The sequence below is a fragment of the Petromyzon marinus genome, chromosome 5 (genome assembly GCF_048934315.1).
Source record: "Petromyzon marinus isolate PM22_M1 ecotype Great Lakes invasive population chromosome 5, UKy_Petmar_22M1.pri1.0, whole genome shotgun sequence".
Classification (NCBI taxonomy): domain Eukaryota; kingdom Metazoa; phylum Chordata; class Hyperoartia; order Petromyzontiformes; family Petromyzontidae; genus Petromyzon; species Petromyzon marinus.
In genome coordinates, this window is record NC_133671.1 from 15818931 (window position 1) to 15838792 (window position 19862).

The following is a 19862-nucleotide window of genomic DNA, read 5'->3' on the forward strand; positions in this document are numbered from 1 at the left end:
GAAAACAAATGCGGAGCACTGACCCCCCCACCCCTCTCTCTCTCTCTCTGCAGTTGGCACGTGCCGGGGATAACAAGGGCGGTGCTTTTTGGTTGCCGCTCACCGAGGGTCAACGCTGTTCACCGCTGCCCCATTGGGTTGGTGCTCACCAAGGTCAACGCTGTTCACCGTTGCCCCATTGGGTTGGTGCTCACCAAGGTCAACGCTGTTCACCGTTGCCCCATTGGGTTGGAGCTCACCAAGGGTCAACGCTGTTCACCGTTGCCCCATTGGGTTGGAGCTCACCAAGGGTCAACGCTGTTCACCGTTGCCCCATTGGGTTGGAGCTCACCAAGGGTCAACGCTGTTCACCGCTGCCCCATTGGGTTGGTGCTCACTGAGGGGCAACGCTGTTCACCGTTGCCCCATTGGGTTGGAGCTCACCGAGGGTCAACGCTGTTCACCGTTGCCCCATTGGGTTGGAGCTCACCAAGGGTCAACGCTGTTCACCGTTGCCCCATTGGGTTGCCGCTCATCAAGGGGCAACGCTCTTCACCGTTGCCCCATTGGGTTGGTGCTCACCAAGGGTCAACGCTGTTCACCGTTGCCCCATTGGGTTGCCGCTCACCAAGGGTCAACGCTGTTCACCGCTGCCCCATTGGGTTGGTGCTCACTGAGGGGCAACGCTGTTCACCGCTGCCCCATTGGGTTGGTGCTCACCAAGGGCAACGCTGTTCACCGTTGCCCCATTGGGTTGGTGCTCACCAAGGGCAACGCTGTTCACCGCTGCCCCATTGGGTTGCCGCTCACCAAGGGTCAACGCTGTTCACCGCTGCCCCATTGGGTTGGTGCTCACTGAGGGGCAACGCTGTTCACCGCTGCCCCATTGGGTTGGTGCTCACTGAGGGGCAACGCTGTTCACCGTTGCCCCATTGGGTTGGTGCTCACCAAGGGCAACGCTGTTCACCGCTGCCCCATTGGGTTGACGCTCACCAAGGGCAACGCTGTTCACCGTTGCCCCATTGGGTTGGAGCTCACCAAGGGTCAACGCTGTTCACCGCTGCCCCATTGGGTTGCCGCTCACCAAGGGTCAACGCTCTTCACCGCTGCCCCATTGGGTTGGTGCTCACCAAGGGTCAACGCTGTTCACCGTTGCCCCATTGGGTTGGTGCTCACCAAGGGCAACGCTGTTCACCGCTGCCCCATTGGGTTGCCGCTCACCAAGGGTCAACGCTCTTCACCGCTGCCCCATTGGGTTGGTGCTCACCAAGGGTCAACGCTGTTCACCGTTGCCCCATTGGGTTGGTGCTCACCAAGGGCAACGCTGTTCACCGCTGCCCCATTGGGTTGCCGCTCACCAAGGGTCAACGCTGTTCACCGTTGCCCCATTGGGTTGGTGCTCACTGAGGGGCAACGCTGTTCACCGTTGCCCCATTGGTTTGCCACTCAGAGGGGCAACGCTGTTCACCGTTGCCCCATTGGGTTGACGCTCACCGAGGGTCAACGCTGTTCACTGTTGCCCCATTGGGTTGGTGCTCACCAAGGGCAACGCTGTTCACCGTTGTCCCATTGGGTTGCCGCTCACCGAGGGTCAACGCTGTTCACTGCTGCCCCATTGGGTTGGTGCTCACCAAGGGTCAACGCTCTTCACCGTTGCCCCATTGGGTTGGCGTTCACCAAGGGGCAACGCTGTTCACCGCTGCCCCATTGGGTTGCCGCTCAGAGGGTCAACGCTGTTCACCGTTTCCCCAGAACAAAACAAACACGCGCAATTGCGTGTCAAACAAACACACGGCTGCGTGTCCAGACCCGCCGCAGATCGCAATACTATTGTAAAGCCGCCTGTAATTGCAATGCGCGTTTATGTAATGACGAATTGCAGGTTTGTTATTTCCCGTGAAAGCAATATCCTGTTCACAGGTCACACTTCTGATTAAATTCGATTCGTCAAGCAGGAGGCAGGTGAGGACACAAGAGTTAATGCTACTCAAGTGGCCGGTACTAATTATTCATGCAAGGTAACTGCACGTAACATTGTGACGGTGGGGGGTGACCCACACACCTGTCAACTCATACGGTTTACCCCGTATTCTTGTACAGTGAGGGAAAAAAAGTATTTGATCCCCTGCTGATTTTGTACGTTTGCCCACTGACAAAGAAATGATCAGTCTATAATTTTAATGGTAGGTTTATTTGAACGGTGAGAGACAGAATAACAACAACAAAAATCCAGAAAAACGCATGTCAAAAATGTTATAAATTGATTTGCATTTTAATGAGGGAAATAAGTATTTGACCCCCTCTCAATCAGAAAGATTTCTGGCTCCCAGGTGTCTTTTATACAGGTAACGAGCTGAGATTAGGAGCACACTCTTAAAGGGAGTGCTCCTAATCTCAGCTTGTTACCTGTATAAAAGACACCTGTCCACAGAAGCAATCAATCAGATTCCAAACTGATCATTTCTTTATCAGTGGGCAAGCGTACAAAATCAGCAGGGAATCAAATACTTTTTGTCCCTCACTGTACAGGGAAATTGAGTTTTCAGGTCTATATGGCGTACAGCCGTTTAAATATGGGAACATTTTGGTTGTCTATTTCTGTTGTGTTTCTCCCTTGTGATGGGGCTTTGTCGGATGGACGTTGAGATTTGTCAGGGGCACGGGGTGACCACTAAGGTCTGAATTGGTCTGGGATAAGGTAGGGCACTGATAAGGGGTTCGCAGGTATGGGGGTGCACCATGACTGACATTCAAGAATCTGGATGCGATCAAGATCGTACAATATGTAAAAGTTAGTACAGTATACAGTACATAATTACACTCCATAACGACCAGTGGTGCAATAATTCACTCTCTCCATGGTTCAAAGCGTTTTCAAGATCTAGGCTCAAGAATTGATTTTGAGAATCTATATAATCTTTCATGGTGTGAATGTATTAAATTATACTGTTTGTAGTGGAGCAAATTTATACAATCTGCAGTAGTGTGAACCTGCAGTCTGATGAATATTTAAAATGTGTATTGGTATAAAATCTATAAATCTGAAGCATTGAATCTGAAATGCCTTGCTTATTTAGTTTAATAGCTACTGTCTGTAATGTTATTTCTTCCAGGACTTGATATTCTATGCTACATTAATCAAGTTTGCTAACAGAATAATTTAAAAAAAACGATTTGGTGCAATATTAAATCTACGTCGCTAAATGCAGTGTGGTTTTTAAAGCTGTTAAAAGTTAAGTTTGATGTAACAGATAACCTTTAAGAAGGACGGTAATGTATTTTAATGAACATTTATAAAGCAAAAGTTGATTATGGTTCTTGCCCTTGGAGAAAGTGCTGATAAGTTCCATTTTCACGAATGCAAAAAAAGTTGTTATCCACCTTCAAAGGAGTGCAAAACGCAAGGGCAATGCAATCTCAGCGACCGCGCAACGCATTATGTGGAGTCGTGCAATGCCACGGTGTAAAATAGGGAAACAACTTCAAGGTGTTGGCAAGGAATTGCTCACTCACGCCACTTGCATAACAGCAGGACTTATGTCAGAGGGAGGCCTGGAGAGCCCCTCTATAATAGTAAAAAAAAAATATTTCTGACAATTAAATTGTGTTATTTGCTGTTATCCACGCTATTTATCTTCGTTGTCAATGAGGCCTAAACAAAGATTACAACGGACAATTGAACATTTACGTAACAAAAAAATCGCCGTAAATAATTGCAGAGAGGTTTTTTTTTTTCGCAACAATTTTTCAATCACTGTCTAGATTTTGAAGAGTGCCTAAATACGATCGCATCTTTAAGGCGCTGTACGTCATTTTTTTTAGCGCACGTGTACGCGTATGAACATGCACATGCATAGACACACAAAGTGCAAAATGACAGTAACATTCTCTTGCCGGAGCTGTGCATGAGATCAATAAATTATCATTGCTGATAAAAACTACTTAATGCTGGTGTACAGCTGGAGATAAAAGAAAGGCTGTAAATTGCTTCACAGCTAAAATAAATATATTAGTGCACTCTCATGCATACATGCATACATTCATTATTTTCTGCACACAGTAAATCTGTATAAAATGCTCCCAGGCAATAATGCTTGCTTAACATATTGCATTCATAGCTTTTGTAGTGTTTTAAATATTTTAGTATATGCAGCTACACAATCGTGCACACGCTGAATTATACCATGCTCCAATGAATAACAGTTGATAATAACATATGCCGTGCACACCGTCAACTGCCAAACGTAACCATTACATTATTTCATTTGCAAGGCGGCAGACTGCTGCTGGAGGATCTTGAATCCAATTAACAAGGGTGTTACCTGAAAGTAAGTAAATAGTAATTCACGTAAACACAAATGGGAAAAATAATATTGCAGTCATACACACGCGCGCGCGTGCACACACTTGGCAATATAAAATGGTGCAGAATCCAGATTCTCGGCACGACCGCTTTTGTGTGTAAACTGTCAAAAAAAAACTGCACATGATGCTTCCTATTGTCGCTGAAGCGCTGCATGTATGTGCATTTCACTGTGCATAAAAAAAAACCACATTAAAATTACTTATTGCAAACATTTATTTGCCATTTAATCACCGTAATTGCACAATGTTGTAATTATTAAAATATTTAAGCTGAGTGCTTTTGGTGGAAGCTGTTATACAACTAAATGATTCAGGGGTTTTCATGATGGTCAGTTATGCATACAGAACTCATCTTTTAGAAGTGTTGTTTTTCTTGCTAATATTATAAATTGGTCCATACTATTCACTGAGGGTGCTTGAAATACATGCTGCCTTGTATGGATATGAGTTGACAGTGGAAATGCATTTCTCCTCAGCACAAACTTTTTTAAAAAGGCAATTAGTACGTCCATTGCGTTTTGCATAGTTTAAATAAATTGAATGAAATAAGATGTGTTTATAAAATTTGAATGTGTCTATCGACATATTATACAAAAACAAGCATATTATGCATTTTATAGTTTTTGTATCAAAAATTATTAAACCATGAAAATACTTTCATGGACTTTACAGCAAAATGTTAAATACTCTACACTGCTAGCACTAGAGCATATCTGGCTGAAAAACTGTACATTAGGCACAATGGGAATAACGGATGAATTCAAAAAAGTTTTTTTTTTCTCGAAATAATTCAGCGTCCAAGTTGAAACATTTGCCACATATGAAATGTGTGCCTTGTTTTAAACGTTTATATTAAGATGATAACCCAAGCCCAATGGAGCTGATGTTGTCCACTGGTAAGATATATCAGTGTGATTTACAGCCGAGCAATGCTATCTGGCTGGTCTAATCATACATTATTAATCACAAACGAGTTTTCTTTGTGTTCACACGTATCAATCTTACTGCTGAACAAGAAATATGTAACAAAGATGATATTGACATGGTTCTCATGTTGTGAAATGTATATATTTAAACTTCATTCTTTGGAAGCCAAAATGTATCCACCACTTTCTGGGTATCAGCTTTTGGATTGAAAAGAATTTAAACAATAACCAAAAATCTACACTTGAATGTAGAGGGGAAAATTATATAGTGATGCAATGGATATCACTATTAGTCTCACATTCCTGACATAATTCACATACCATAGCTGACATAATTCACATATATCTGAATTTCTGCAGCATTTTTATCTGTTGAGGAATGCGTGGACTTTATGACCATAACATGTGAATAATTCCTTAGTTTGATTACTCATTATTTGTTAATTAACCACCGGCAGATAATGAATCAATTAATTAGTGTACATTATTAATTCAGTAATATGGCTTGAGCCACCAGCCCCCCCCCCCACACAGTGGGATTTATTCACGGGACATAGTTGGGTGGCTCGGGGCGACAGAGTTGGCACTGCTGAGCAGCTTGCGCTCAAGTCCAGTTAGAGATCCGTGATGAAAACACGCTTCGCAAGTGCAGTGGCTTGTCAGTCTTGGGGGGAGCCACAAATTACATAAAAATTGCCTAATATCACGTTAAATTTGGGGTTTCCCTTCAATTAGCATCAATTTCCAGCTCTGAAAATTGTAAATATAGTGTTTGTTTTACAGCGATGTGGTGAATATTTATCTGTCGTGGAGCGATTGGGGTAAATGTCACCCAGAGTGTGGATAAAACGCACTTTAAAAAAAAATAATAATAAATTTCCTCCTTCAGGCACGTGCAGTTGCATTGCTCTGCAAGAGTTTGGAATAGATAATATGTTTCTTGACAGGATGATTATAGTACATTTATGATAACTTTGGGAAAAGAAAAAGCAAACAAAAAAGGACTTAAACCCATCTAAGGATGGTATCAAATTCTATTGAAGTTCATTGCATTGAGCATTATGTATTCATCACTGAATTAGTTTATGTTAACCTGTGCTCATAACAAGCCACATAAAAACACTTATGCAAACACAATCAATATACTAATAATAATTACACCACGTATATGGTGGTTCTGTCGATCAATCAAAATGTTTTCACAAATTCACAAGTACAGATGGAACAAGAGGCCCAGTGCGTCCTCAGGATTTCACCACTGGCCCTGGCGACTGTCACAGTCACCACTTCGTCAAAATTCTACCGATGCCAATCTTGCGTTGTCATAAGATCACCAACACATCTCGAATTCTGTCTTTTGCTGACACACTCATGAATACATTTACTAAAATTAACATCTCATGCACATCACATTAACCGATGGCCTCGAGGGAAATCGGGTTCTCAGGATGATGTTGAAAGTGATGGTTTGGAACTCTTAAATGTAAATATTTAGACAAATGTTTGTATTGTTGATTACGAGACTCGGCGCACAATGTTATCATTGGATGGGTGAATTGGGAGCTGCTCACGCATGTAAAATAAAAAAATAACCGTTATTCAGATTAATTGCACACCCAGGCAGCAGTTGGCAGTGCCAGCAGCAAGCACTAACATGCACCAGGAAGTACTAGCATGCATCAAGCAGTGGCAGAAGGCTCCAGGCAGCAGTTGTCGGCCTGTAACTTCTCACTGTTGGGCAATGGCATCCCCCAAATTCATCCATCCCCTGCTCTGCTTTGTTGGCTCCTGTCCAGTCGTGGCCTTCGAACTCTCTGATTTCTATTTTCAATTTCTTCCACTCTCTTCCTCTACGTTGTTGTCTTATATCGTTTACCCATTTTGTTGTAAATTTTGTCTCATCCCTCATCGGACAGCAGTGAGTGGCAGAAAGAGGAGTCCCATGCTATGAATTGTTGTTATTACATTTAAAAAAAATATTCTAGTTTGAAGCAGATCCAGTCATTTCAGTGAATAACTTAAGATTTCATGCTACTTGGAAAGGTCTAAACTTGTGATGTTAATGCTATTAATAGCCTCCTACTTACACATTATGGCTATTGTGTATGAATTGACACCTTTAAGAGAGAGATGATCCTATAGGTTGGGTGGAAATCCCAACTCCTATTCGTGATGCCTTCTTATCTGAGGAAAAATAACCAGTCCCAAGAAGCTAAGGCTACAACCGAGAAGTTCTTTGCTCAGATTGACCTCAAATTGACACCCTTTTTGCCAGAATGTTATAATTAATTAAAATGTATCTTGGATCTTAAGGATTTTGAAACTATACCATGTCCACAGGCAAGATTCCTATGTGATATTGCCATTAAAACTATTTATGAATTTTACTGTCTGCCTTGAAGATGATTAGTTGGCAGTAGAGTATGTAAATCAGTTTAAACATTGTTTAATGACCTGCTGTATGAACAATAGTCTGAGCGCAAATTACATTTGGTCTCCATTTGTAAACCTTGCAGGTGTGCATTCCCCATAAACTACAACGTTTTGGTACTCTGATATAACACTAGATGCCCTCCTGCATCATTTGTCCTTATAAAAAACACATTTAATCAATATTATTTTGTTTACATTTGGAGTAGTTGCTATGGGTACCCTGCGTGATCAATTTCAACAGCATTTACGTTTGACTCTGTTTGCTATTCTCATACATTGATCATGTTTAGATTTTAGCTCATGTATAATATTACTATAATAAATATATGTCTATATATTCATTGTAAACAGTTTGAACAGTTTTTTTTAAAATAACGACCATGTTTAAATAAAAATAATATATAATAAAAATGAGATGTCCCTGTGGGCGTAGAGGTCGCCTGCTTCGAACTCTCGACAGTTGAAACGACGGTGGAAGTTTCTCAAATCTCCCGCTTACTGCCCACCCAACGGTACGTGGACGGATTCACCACTCCACCCCATCACAGGTCACGGTATCGATGGCGTAAGTGTGCGAGTACCTTTCCCAAATTCTTTGGCCGGTGTGTGTAAGAGCAGGCCATTGTTAATTACGGTACCATTGTTAATTCTCTGTAAAGCGCCTTGGTTAATATAGCGCCTCGGTTAAGGCGCTAAAATTCCTTTAAGATAAGGCCAAAATTACCCTCGAGAGGGGCCACTCTCGAGCTCCCTCTAGTGGAGGCTCTTCTGCCAGCAGTAGTGCGAGCGAGCATTTTTCAGCATCAGACAATCTTAACATTTTTTTATGACAAATTCCATTTTTATTCTGATCAATTCAGATTGTAGATTGTCCGATGGTTTGGGGGTTTGCAGTTTTTAATTATAATACGATGCGATCATTTGACCCCTTATCACGCATGCCAAATGCCTAGGTAACAGAAGCAACACCTTCAATGTTAAAAGCCCACAAGGGGCTCTCGGTAAATTGTGCATGGTTTAGGTATGCGTTAGAGTTCTAGATGTAAGAAAGTAAAACGTTTAGTTTGGTTCGGCATTAGGTTGTAATTTTATGCATATGTGTTCACGTTATATTTTATTCAGAATCAATTGTTATTTAACTTCTGACACAATAATAAGAAGAAAATGTGACCCAATATTATAATCGTATATGCCTCCACAAGAGCATCGTCAGTCTTATGCAGAGTAGAGGCATGTATGGATGTTGAAGAGCAGGATACTTTCAGTGCAGTAATTTAGCGAAGCAGATGGAGCATATATATTTTACTGTGAAAACCTTGCTTTTTATTACAAATGCAGAACAAACACTTGACAGTTGTAAGGTGCTCAACACAGACAGCATTACCTGCCTGCCCGTGATTGAACTGTTTAATTTTTCGTACAAAATCCCCTTGAAATATAACACACTTCATACATTGACGTTCGAATATATTAACCGCGCATTATCCACAAACCACTTGTTTCACGTTTCACTGGAAAATTGCTTTCCTACAAATTATTATTGTATTACCATCCAAATCAACCGTGTTTTATCCGCTGCTCGGTGTATACCTCCCAACCGCGTCACCGTTCCACGATGCCAAGGTCCACGTTGCTGCTGCACGTCAGCTGATCTCATCACTCCATCTCCATTGCGGTGGTTGTCTCGAGGTTTTCTCCGCGATTTAACTGCAGCAGCAATTAAGGAGTCACTGGCTGAGAGAGGTCCTGTAAGTATGGCAGGTGATCGACCAAGCCAACTCAGGACTTGGAATATTGTTGCATTGAAACAATCGATCAGCAGTGCCCATGCGGTGGAGTCCAGTGTGGGTACCACCACCTCTTCCAAGACGTCTAGCTAGAGTAGGCCTAATACCCTATAAAGGACGTATATAGCTTATTCTAGTGGATGCCCTTCCATCAGCAGTGGCGTGAGAATGAAATTAAATTTCAAGGCTGCACCTTTACTGTGAAACAGTGCACCACATCTCCGCACCTTCGATTAGCATGGTTGGCTATGTACAGTGCGAAAGAAGTTCAACACACGTACATACTTCCCGACTTGCATCCGTATTGGTTAGTTCCACAGTAAAGCGTTGCAGCTGTGTCTGTTTATTACTTCCAGTTGATTGTGTCTCTGTATTTCAAATAAGCAATCGGGAAATTCCACCTGCAAAAAATTGAGGGCTTCACTTTTGCAAACGGAGTCTTGGTCTTTCATTTTACCACGTAGGATTGATCCATGGAGTTTACGCTCGGAAAACCTGTGCTTTAGTTGACGGGCAATATTTTGATAACCCATGTGTGGTTAATTGCCGTAACTTTCGCGATAAAAATTGTCTCCCATTGTTTTGGTGCTGGCTCAGAAGTCCCTGACCGCCAGACACTCGTTTATTTCTGGCTAACAGTCAACATTATTTTAAAAAAAAATTTCACTCAAGGCCTGTGTGTTCAACATAACGAGCATCAGTCTCGGAAGATTTTCGTTACTATACCGATAATGCCTTTCAAAGGAAAGAGCACATTTTTTCACGAGTTGTGGAAGTTGGAAGCTGCCCAAATCACACAGCGTCTTCTCAAGACGTCGTACATATTGAAATTCCATACATCATTTTTTCACCATTTTTCAACATAGCATACAAGTGGAGGATGTTCTCCCAATAGATTCCCATACCAGTATGGATTTCATGCATGGACGTAGCAATTACTTAATTATACTGGATTTTAATATAACTCTCAGCTCAGATTTCTCCATTATTCAGTCAGCACACAATAGCCATACGAAATTATCTCAAACACTTCAATGGAATTTCAAAATCCTGATTCAAGCAAAGTATATATGCATACCCTAACATTCGCAATTTTTATTAATTTATTGTTTCCCTTCTACGTGACTTTACCTAAAGAACCAAGAATATTCGCAATTTGTCATAGCACACTTTCTCTCTCAGGAAACCTTTCCCTTTAATTGCCTCTTGGAGTTGCATGTCTTAGTCAATTTTAAAGCAGCGTATAAATAATTTGTCAGCATTGTAATTAAAAATTTATTTTTTAATTGTAATAGTTAGATTTTACGTCAATATGGAAATGCCATTAGAAACGCAGACTCCAATTGGACGTACTGTATATCCGAATAAAAAAAATACTCAGTGATGATCTCGCACACATTACCAAGTAGATGACTACTCTAACAACTCAGATCACAGCTTAATGTTTCCATTATTCTATCCAATGAGCAAAATACACACATGCACTTCAATAAGGCCACGATTCAATAGGTTGGGTCAGAGGTTTACTTTAATTGGACTGTAGGATCATTGACTTAACCCCCATTTAATGAAGACAATTATGGTCTTATTCACTGTGATTTAGGAAAAACTACAAGTCACTGATTCACTACACCTAAATGTATACATATATTTTGAAAAAAATGTTGCGTTTGCCATTCGCAAAACTCTTATTGCTCAGCTGTTTGGTGACACGTTGAAAAATTGCTTGATATATTTTGGCAGTGAGGCCTGTATGCTGATTTTTCGAAACTGACACTGCATCTTTCAAATATTCTCTTGCATAAATCAGACTGTGTCTTGACCTAATGGAGTTGAAAAAACGTTGTCTCAGTAATGCACATACCTTCTAGAATCCATGATAAATTCTGATTCAGCCTTCAGGCACATGTCTACGCATCATTGATTTTTTTAGCAAAGCACACCCTAAGCATGTTGTCACTGACACATATATATGTTTGTGGACAGGTGAATGCAAAGTTAAATGTGAGAAAAAACACACAAATTATAGTTGACCATTTTAAAAGCTTGCCCTGTACTAAGATAATTTTCTTGGAACTTTCTCATTGATAAAATGCTTGAAATATATTCTAGATTTGAAGATTTCGTGACTGCAAGGATCCATCCTCTTTGGTTCTATTCGGTAAAGTCACGTAGGTAGTGATTTTTGTTGTTTTATTTTTTACCTACGTGACTTTACCAAATAGAACCAAAGAATATGCTTGAAATATACTTGCTAATTGGTGGTTTATAAATAAAAATAGTCAAACTGTAATCGTACTGAATTTTAGAAATCAAATTTACTAACTTGAAAAGAAAATCGTAAAGAGCAATGCTCAATTGTCTACTTTTCTAAACCTTTACCCTGGACTTTATTATTATGCAGCTCCTTTCCCTGTACATTTCATGCCCACGGTTCTGTGAATTTGGCAATGCTAAATATTGTTTTCAGAATAAAACTTGCTACAGTACTTTACAACTGTAAACGATATTAAACAAATATAACCCATCTTTACATGGAAAAATAAAGGTACTGTATATGAAAAAAGGGTTGTGCTGTGGTATACCACTGCATTAAACATGAATAACATCGATAAAGTTGCATAATGAAATCATGTTTCTCTATATATTCTCTCCAGACACTGCATCGGCAACATCAAATGATGAGTGAAAATTCTAGCAAAACTAAATATATTACGGTCATGATGACTGACAGTATAATCATGGTCAATTGTTCTCAACTATGATATGTGACTAACCTCTTACACTACCAAGTTAGTGGGTGTTGGGATTTATAGTATTGTCAAGGTTGTTGAAACCTCCCTTTTCAAATTTATGTTATTTTGTCGTTTCACATGAACCTGCCGTATATCCAGAATTCCAAGTAAGCATATAATTATGAATTCCAACAGCTGATTTAATTAATTTGAAAGCATTTGCTGTCATATCGCTCCTTGGTGTATTCAAAGCTTTGTGATCCGAAAAAACCCCCACTTCTATCTTGTTGATAGGTTACCGAGGCTTTGTGTCTCAGGCTGCCCAACGTGACTTTAAAGTTTAAATAAAGTGATGGGTAAAAACATGCACGAGTGACACCCCAATAACATGACCGGAGTGTGATACATTACGAAAGTGATTTAAACTTATTATTCCTCATTACTGAGGCTTCAGCACATGTCAGACGGCTAGTAACGCACGGCCATCTTTGGCGTGTTCTCCAGTTGTGTCGCACCAAAAAAGATATCGATGACTGTTTAGCGAACTTGTGATACTGACTTACTGTTTCTGCTCGTATTAATTGTTTTTTCTCGAGCCCCACTTTGCAAACGTATACTCGGGCGTATTAAGCATGATGAAGTAGAAGTGGACAAGAGCTATTTGTAATACTTATTAAAACTGATCTAATATTTAAAAGCAACGTAACCAATCTGCCAGAAGAAGAACGGCTTTAATCAGTGCACATTACCCACTGTGGCACGAGGATCACAAAGAAAATTGAACAAAAGCTGAGAAGCATAGAGAAGTGCACACTTGGAATTGCACTGAGAGACAGGAGGATTAATACACGGATCAGAGAACATACCTGACGCGAGAGGCATCGCACTACATGTTACTCGAAATGATTACAGCCAGTGGTCAAAACTAATGATGGAGTGGTAGCTGAAGAAGAGAACACATCGAATAGGATGTCCACCGCAGAGCTGGAGCAAAATCAGCTCGCGTGTACGAATTAGTGTTACATAGCAAAGACCTTGAGAGATGGTGACAGCTTAGATATATTCTTAATTCAGCAGTGGGTAGATAATGGCTGATGATGCTTCAAACTCGTGCCATACAGCACATTATGCACAGCCTAGGTATTTACATATCAACATTAATTGGCTGCATATCTACACATTTCCAAGTTGGTGGGTACCAGGATTTACCGTCGTTCCAAGGTTGTAAAACCCTTTCAGTTGGCCAGACATCTCTATACAGAGCTACAGAGCTTGCCTGTGCTTTCCCACGCCTTTTATTCTAACGAAAACGGTGTGCTTTACAAACTACCTTATTGACAGTATTCATGTGTTTCCATGAAATACTGTAACTTTCATGCCGTGGATACATACCTATGCACGGCAGAGTTACATATCTGCAACGTGAGAGTTAGTTGCATTTTTTTGGTTGTGTCTTCCTTGGAGAAAATAGTAGTGGAGCTCAGGATTCGATGTACACTTCACGAGTTCCAGCAGGTTTCCGCCGCTTGACCCAGCGGTCACAACGTGGCGGTGTACGCTCTAACCTTTAATAGGCGGTCTGCGCCCAACATGCACGCCTTAACACTTACTGTTACATTTTGATTTACTGTTACGTTATAGAAAATAAACTGCGTGTGCAATGTCAAGGTCTCTTCTGATGTTTTGGGCATGACGGGCACAGTTGTGGACATGCCAATGTGGGTTCCCTTGCCGAGAACACACAATCCCTTCACCCTAACAATTTCACAGCCACGCTTCCACTCGCTCTCTCTTGTCTCTCGCTCGCTCGCTGGCTCGCAGAAAGAACATTTTCCATCTCGCCATTTTTGCCAGTAACATCCAATTGGTATGCAGTATTCTGCTTTTTTTTCGTGCTCGTTTTTGAGAAATTAAATGCCCCCAGTACTGCTTTGGTGTTTCTCTGGCCACATTCGTTGAGGACTTACAGCGCTATAGCATCGCGATTGTGAAAACTGTCACTAATTGTGGGAAAGTGCCTCACTCGTCGTATTCTATTCATAGAAGGCAATGCCCATCGTACCCTCTGTTCCAATGTTATTTAAAAGTAAACATTTTCAGTGGATTGAATAATTTACTCTTGCTGCAGCAGGTTTTTGCGTAAGATAAGTCTCGGTATTTGTGCCTTCAATATAGTCTGGCAAACCTTTTGTTGTTGTTGTTGCAATACTATCCTTTCAATAGTGGACTTATTTTATACAGTGTTTATTTAAACGTTAACAACCACCAATATATATCGTACTTTTGGTGTTTTATTATCAAATGTAAAGACTGGTCTCGAATAATTTGAAAATATTCTAAAGTATTAAGGGTGGACAATTTCACACTGCATTATTATGAAGCTGTCTGTGAAATAAAAAAAGTATATCTTGCAATACGTCTGATCTCATCACATCTCGGAGGCTAAGCAGGCATTGAGCCTGGATATTGCTTGGAGCGGTGGACCACCATTAACTGTCATTGGCAGCTGCAGGGCTATGCTATATAGCAGAGTGCAGTGCCGCAATATATTTTGTTGTACTGTTCGTCTAACCCCCACCCCCGCCCATGTATATGCGCTCCACTTTCAACAACCCACACGCATCGGTGTGGTGAAGTATGGACCCAAAAAAAACTTCCGTGATTTGCATGGCGTGGGGAGGCCCCCGTCCAGCAGTGAAATAACAAAGCGAACGTACGCGTTCATATTATGAAACTACGCATCTATACATCGGGACCATATTACAAATATATGTAAACAAATGTTACAAACTGCAGGACGCGTTGCTTAAAGCGACGATGGCCGATGAGCTAATTCTGAAATCAGCTTGTGTACAAGTGCTTAGAGGATTGCTAGAACCGTTACATCACAAGAGCACAAGAAATGGCAACGGCTTGGGAGGTCTTCATCCAGCAGTGGATTGACCCTTGATGATGATGGTGACAATGACTAAAAACAGATATTGGCTCTCCCTAGGTAGTAATGGCAAGACTCAGATTGTCACAGCTGTTCGTGCCCCCCCCCCCCCCCCCCATGTAATTGCTCCACAAATCAGTGAGCTCCCAGTTGGTAAAATTAAAGATATTAAAATTAATTATGGACGGGAAATACACTATTTTTATGCGACGAGACCATGGTGGAATGGCACTGGGGTATTGTGTACAATTAAGTTGAAATGAGGGGAGGAGGGGTATGGGAGTTTCATGAAAAATAATGAAAACTACGGTGCTTGAAGCATCCAATGTTTGTACGGCTGTAATCCTCTTCATCAGCCTTGGCCATTTTCTATTTACTGGTGGATGAAAGTAATCTTAGTTTGGCACCGTTGTGAAATTTAAAAGGGAAACCTATTTGCAAGAGTAAAACATTGCAATGCGGGAATATGGTAATAAAAAAACAATAACATAGCTTCATAGTACGTAATTTTAAGTACCGTTTAATGAGCGAGCATGTATCATTGCTTTGATTGCTTGCTGGGGGAGAATTTGCATGGGTAGAAGTTGAACATGCCACTTATGTTGTGGGATGTTTATGTTGTAGGTTGAAAGGCACCTTAAAATATACAATTTATATTTAATGAAATTAAGCAGAAATGTTCAGCACTTTCTCAGTCGGCTTTTGGATGAAGGCCTCATGCCCTTTCGGTTGGGTCGGTGAGAGGGTTTTTTTGAACATACTTCAACATGGTGCTCACTGCGTGATTGCCCAAGCCTTTCTGGTATCACTCACAACTGCTGAGCTGTCGTTTTAGGTAAAAAGAAAAGCAGGATAATTAATACATTGTGTAAGTTAATTAGTATATAATGTATCGTAAAAAAACACTATTTTTTTATTTTACCAGTTAAGGCCCATTGAGCTATATAGCTCTTTGTCAGAAGCGACCTGGCCACAAATGATAGCTCAACGAAGGGGCGAGGACCCGGAGAAAAATCCACGCGGCCACGGGGAGAGAGGCACGCAAACTCCAAATTTACAGGCAAAGGTTCGAAATCGAACCCACGAACTCCTGAATACCAGGCAAGGTAGTTAACATCTCGCCACTGCGGCGAGAAGTGCACCACTTTTCTTTTTCACAATACATATGCAAAGTGTATGAATTATATAAACGTACACGTGTGACTATAAGAGAATTGAGCAAGGTGGTTAATGTAAGTCTAATAACAATAATATTGCATCATTCACACCAATTCCCACTCAAACGCACTACACCACTCATATAAGCATCAACATGGGATGAGAGGCACCGCAGGGCTCACGACACGAACGCAACCAGGCTCGGCGACAGTCAGCACTTTGAACTCCCAACCGTCAGAGGACATCCAGGGAGTGACCACCAGAGTCGTCCAATTGCACACCAACCCTGGATGATCACCTCAGCTCCTCACACCAGCCAAGGGTAACCCTCGCAAGAAGGCTCCTCTCCAAAGAAGGTACTCTGGCAACGGCAGGTCAATAGCATAGCGAGCCAAGGACAGACTACAAAATACATTTTTTTGCACGTTTGGGAATATCTGACCAACATCTAAAAAAATAACGGACATGCAGGAGCTTAGCACTCCCAAAATGAATATATATATAAATAAATACTCGCAAAGTATTATCATCCTTACCATCTCGAACAGCAAGGAGGATAAAAAAAGGAATCATATCTTTAAAATTATACATTGCAGTAACGCAATGGTTTTTGCTGCTTTCCATTTACACCGGGTTCCCCGTAGATCTCTAACAATTTAAAATACTTCCCTCCGCACTTGTCTTAAGCAAAGCGTTGACCTTGCCCAGGGCCCAGGTAAGAGACGCATATTGTGTATAGCCTGCTCCTGAGTAATTGCTCTTTCCCTTAACAGTGATAAATGATAAATGTGTGCAGTGCTGTCGAACGTCGAGGCCGTTTTGATCATACGTTTCTGAGACCCAGAAATGTCATGTTTGTACAAATATGCCAAAGAATCACAACGAATATGAAATATATGAATACATTTCAAGATATTGTTCGTTGAGATTCCATTTATCGAGTACGGATTGAAATTAATTGTGGATATTAAAAGCGGAGGATTTGATTCTCATTGGAGGATGCTTATGTTTCTGAACAATATTTTGATGCTTGTACAAAGATACAAAATATCGCAAACACTTATGTATGTATTGCTCTCGCAATGCAACGCTATTGTTTTAGTTGTAGGTATTGAGGTTGTTGGTTTAATAAAAACAATAAAAAATGAAGCTGAGGTTGTAATTATTGTTCGAGGATGCTTGTACAACTTCATGTTTTCACTAAGCATGCAAACATTGAACTTCAAGGAAGCACGAAGAAATGAACACATTGAGTGAATTTTCCATTCACGTGCAGAATATTTGCTTTACGAAAATGCTTTCAGTGTCTCATTGGCTGTAGAATTTTCTCATATTGTTGAGAACTTTTTAGAAATGACATTGATCTCTCGGGCACCGTGTATGCAGTAGAAAGGACATCACACAAGGTGGGGCTGATGTTCTGAGCAGTGTAAATAACCATTGACAGGTATCTGTTGACCTTGCCGTTGTAATTGTGTTAATCTGCATTAGGACGATAAACATTGAATAGTAAACACTATACTTTACCCATTAGACCACGCAACAATAACAAAGGGGCTGAGAGTAATACAAGTCTGCTGCGTGAATTAATTCACATATGACCTTCATGTTTTGTGGCAATAGACTGATGCAGCTGTGGACTGTGTGTTGAGCATACACTGTAAGGTCCTGTAATACATTATTGTACAGCACTCTATCTTGGATAATAATATAATAAAACAATGAAAACTTCGAATGTATGAATAAAACAGTTGTACATTCACTCTCCACAATGAGGAAAAGTACCAAAGTGGTGTCATGTATTGTTACCATTTTTTGTTGTTAATTTTAAGATTATTTGCTTACATAAATATGGTCCTGCACGTAGCTGATAATATATTGGTGCACTTTAGAATTTACTCACAATTTATTTAGCTCTAATGATTGTCCTAACCAGTTGTACTTGTTAATAAGGATAACACATCGTGTGATTTTCATGCAGCCCGAAATTAAAATGCGCTAAAACTGCAATATATTTGAAGTAAATAAAACGAACTACTCTGATTGAATTTTTTTATGACTGTAGACTTCGCACATTGTAGTGACCGAACATAATGTGTGTGTTTTTTAAATATCTAGCGTGGGGCACACGTGGGCACATGAGTCAATCATAAACATAACTGTGCGATATTCACGAAGTAAATAAATCGTGTTGGAACATTGCAGCCGTTTGTATTTAAAGCACGGTGGCAGCAGAAAACATATTGGTTGAGAAGCAAGTTGACACACTTTAAAGAGGAATCTTGCACTTGCAGATGTGTGAAAACATGCATGGCCAGCTTCGCAGTCTGGCATCAGAGTACATTGGCTCAGCCAGTGCAATTAAACGGGCTTGAATTGCTGTCAGCAGATGATGTCGTGCTAGTGACTTGCATATAAATTACCAGCATCTCCATTATACATTGGCCTTCCACACAGGGCCGCACTGCGAATGTAACCCTTTTCTTTATGCATTGCGGGATAATGTAGCAGCCTTTGGAATCAAAATATGCAATGTTATGTCCACTGGATAAATTTGTTAAAATGCACATACCAACGGTTAACATTAATATTTATTTTAGATAACAATGATAATATGCAACGAATGCATAATTTAAACAGAATCTGACTAGTGGTGATGTTTTAATGTCATGGTGTGTAATAATATATTAATTATAACATTGTGACATCTCTTGGATATTAATTTGTATATGTAATTTATTACATCAATAACAATGTGTAATAATTTTCAACGCATGCATTATATATAGAAATTAAATTAGTGGTAATACATGAATGTTGCGGTCTTAATTTCAGAATACTAAATATGTTATGATAAAAATTGCATTAAAACACTCTCAAAGTTATGTTCACCTTCAGCTCTATGTATTTAAGGTGGGGCTCAGATTAAACTTGGATCTGATCATATTTTTCATTGGATCGGATGATTATCCCAACCATTCAGGAAGTTTGTGATCTGATATGGATCGATTCACAATCCAATTCACTAGCAAAACTACGGTATACGTATCTCATCTGTGGAGTGAATATTTGCGGTGGATCTGATTGTCTTTCTCGAAGACCCTGGTGTATCGTTAACTGCATCAAAACATCAACAATATGAAAGCAGAGCCGCAGTGCGATTGTGGCCATGCAACCCAAACTATGGGCCATAGAGTAAACCACTGTAGTCTGCATTCCTTCAATGGAGGAGGAAAAGCAAAAGTACACCAACTCTATCATCATTAGACCTCCTTTGCCAGTACCAAAATATAATAATAGGGTTTTTACCCTTTTTTCTGGCAACAAAACTGAAAACTTTTTACGAGGATTCATGTCTGCATTAACCACAATACCTGCAGTCAAAATGCAAACAAAAAACATACTATGATAATATATGCATTGTCCTTGAAACTGATTAGTCCACACCAAGGGATGGCTTTCTTTTGAGCCTCGACCCAATTGGTGCTCGATCAGATGACACCAAAAGGCGTACAGCTCAAAGACAATGCATTATCAAAGTAAT